The 3,159-nt window shown below is 35.8% G+C and overlaps 1 pseudogene across 1 annotated transcript; it reads left to right on the forward strand.

Annotated features, from left to right (window-relative positions):
* Window positions 1-247: 247 nt before the first annotated feature.
* On the forward strand, window positions 248-1,424 carry LOC148763762 (uncharacterized; annotated as a pseudogene). The gene is made up of 3 exons (XR_016025308.1): window positions 248-521; window positions 635-1,124; window positions 1,259-1,424. The product of XR_016025308.1 is annotated as an uncharacterized LOC148763762 (transcript).
* The last annotated feature ends 1,735 nt before the right edge of the window (window positions 1,425-3,159 follow it).

Raw genomic sequence — 3,159 nt, forward strand, 5'->3', positions numbered from 1 at the left:
CAATGACTTGCTGTTCAAATTACCCACTTCTGGAAATAAATGTTGAAAAAAAAATAAAACAGAAAAGAAATAACACTGCATGGTTGCAATTCTTTCTTTCTTTCTTTCTTTCTTTTTTTTTTTGGTTCTTTCATTTTTCCGGGTCCAGCCTGATAAACATAACGCACTCTAGTTTCATAGCCTGTCGTTTATCCGCATATGAATTTAACTTGAAATATGCTTTTGAAACCAAATCATTGGATTTTTGTTTGTCTTCTCGACTTTTTCAACGTTTAGCTTACATTATCGGCCTGGCTTGTCTTCCTTTCTGTTGCACTTGCAGGTTTTGCAATCTCCGTTCTCAGGGGAACTTGCAGCAGTGTCTTCGAATCAGCAAAGCAATACCGGAAACAATCAGCAAAGTACTATCGGTCGGGAAGAGAATAATTCCTCTGATGTCTCATGTCTGTCAATTGCCCCACCCAAGCCCCTATTCTACTTCATCAACGATATCTCAACTTTCAGCAAACACAATTCCAACTGTATGTATTTGTAGTTCCAACAGTACGTAATTAATCTTGTTTACTCTCTTAACCTTGACCGGTAGTACTTAACAATTTATTGGATTTGTTCAAATTTCGGGCACGATTACAAGCACGGAGTTTTGAAGAAGTTGCCAAACAGAGTCAAAGCAAGGGTAATTTACAAGCAAATTATGGCAATTACTACAAACAGTACTCTCATTTAGTTAAGAGCAGAAAATCAGATGACGCATATAGTTGGAGGTGTATTGGGATCAAAGGATTGATAGGAAATAGAAGACGGAGCTTTTACAAGTGTGCACGCCCTGGTTTCCCAGCTACGAAGTCAGTTGATAGGTCATTAGATGGACAGATAACCGAGATTATTCATAAAGCTCGGCATAACCATCCTGAGTCATAGCCTACTATAACTTCATCATTATCTGCCTTTTCTCAAATAATTCGGGCTTCAAATCATCTTACCATCAAAATCCCGGATCAGTCCTATGTCGCGTCTGAATCCGTATCGATTGTTTTAATGAGATCAGTAGTGGATGAAAATTTTCATCAGCCTTACGATAGACATAAATCCTTGAAGAAGTCGTTACAAGGGCGAAAAGAACGGTTAGTTAAAACAAAGTCTAGCATTACATACAAAGTTGCACATAAGATTCACAAAGAGTGGTCATAAATTTGGATGTTCTCTGCTTTTGCATGATCTAACTAAAATCTCAATATTCTCGGGAAACGTTCAAAAGCAAGTACTTTCACACTCTCAACACAAACCAGCAATTCAGGGAGATGGCACAAAGATTTCCGGGAGTGCCTACAAAGGACGTAGAGGAAGAGAAAGAGAATGACCGAAATGCCCGGTGTTGGCTCTCTTGATTTATCTTGATATTAGCCATTGATGGATTCCCTGATTCCAGCCATTGATGGGATTCTCCAACTTAATTCTATATTTGTTCATATTGTATTAGCCTAACTGAAGGACATTTTTATGCAAACACTTCTTGCCTTTCAACATGGTTTTAGAGCTCTTGAGTTCTCTCCTCCACGTTCGGTCAATCAAGATATGGGATTTTCTGTTAGTCTTTTATGCAAACCAACACTGAAAATAATCTTTTCAGCACCCAACGTATCTTCTACAAAAACGGCTTCCTCTCAGCATCGCCATGCCTCTACATGCGACAGGTCAAATTCCACTTACTTCAATCAACACATCCATGTATCCCACGTATCAGAGTTCCGATGGACCTGACTTTGCCACATCAACAATCTCCCACCATGTCAACTTTTAAGAGGTCCACCTGATAACAATTTAACACATGTTGTCAACGTATCAGATTTCTAGTGGTCCACATCACTGACATGTCAGTAATTTTGACTGTTTCGTACGCCACGTCCCACTGTTTTAGTGAGCCACATCATTAGTTGACTCAACCAAGTTTGACCTATTCAGTTCGTTGATCGAGGTTTAATCGTCCGGTTCAAGTGACTTTTGACCGGTTCTTCTTGCTATTCAATCGATTTTTAAAGTTTCTTAGTGTGTTCTTTCTTATTTTGACCTTTGTTTTTCACAAATCTACTTCTATGATAATCTTTTTGCATTCTTTTGTTTGATTTGTGCATATATTCTAAATAATTATGGAGAAGTTTAAAATTTCTAGGCCTATTCAAACTCCTTTGGACAGTAATAATTATTTGCTTTGGACTGAAAAAATTATGTCTAGTTTTCTTGAAGGGAGGAAGCTTTGGCAATATGTCACTGGCGAGATCAATAAACCAATTCTATAAGCGATTTCAGGATTGGGATTGCAAAAACATCAAATTTTGACTTAGATTTGCAATATCATTACTTTTGAAGTCAAAAGTTAGTTTGGCCGTGCTACTATTACTGGAAGGTATTCCATCAAAGGATCCAATGACAGTGTAGTCGTAAGTCCTGCAAACTAATTAGTTGGCTGTATATAGATATATTTTGTAAATTCCTAAATTATTCCTAATCGATGTTTTATTAAGAAAAATGGATATTGATAAAGCTGAGAGAAGACACATGATTATATTCTTCACTTAAGAAGTGAACAATCGACTTCATAAATTGAAGTATGAAGATATTTGACTAACATATAGGTGCTTATTACAAGAATAAATTCATTGAACATGACCCACACTGAGAGTTCCAAATGCTATTTCACTCAAGAGTTTATTTATGGAATAAAAACTCATGTGACAATTATGTAAATCATCTTTATATATTGATTCATCAAGTTGCCTTATGCATAGAGTGCTATACATTAATGTTGTCTTTAATGATCCTAACTAAGGATGCTTATAAAGGATGGATATTGGATATAACATGAATTATTACAAGAAGGCAAGTGAATGATTGATAGAGAATTCATTCCTCTTAGTGATACGAAGAGGAATATCCCAATTGCAATTTGATAAGTAATAAATAAAAAGAGCCCTTGGCTAAGGTAAAATGAGAATTTGGAGAAGTTGATTACAAATATCTAGAGCTAACATGATATAAACAATATAGAGTAGACATTGAGCCATAAGTTATGTCTTACATAGATATTAGTAGATAAAAAAAAATTAATCACGGGAAGACTATTTATTAAAAGGTTGAGTCAAACCTGTTATGACTATTATT

This window comes from Theobroma cacao, chromosome 3, assembly GCF_053813885.1.
Source record: "Theobroma cacao isolate CCN51 chromosome 3, ASM5381388v1, whole genome shotgun sequence".
Lineage (NCBI taxonomy): Eukaryota > Viridiplantae > Streptophyta > Magnoliopsida > Malvales > Malvaceae > Theobroma > Theobroma cacao.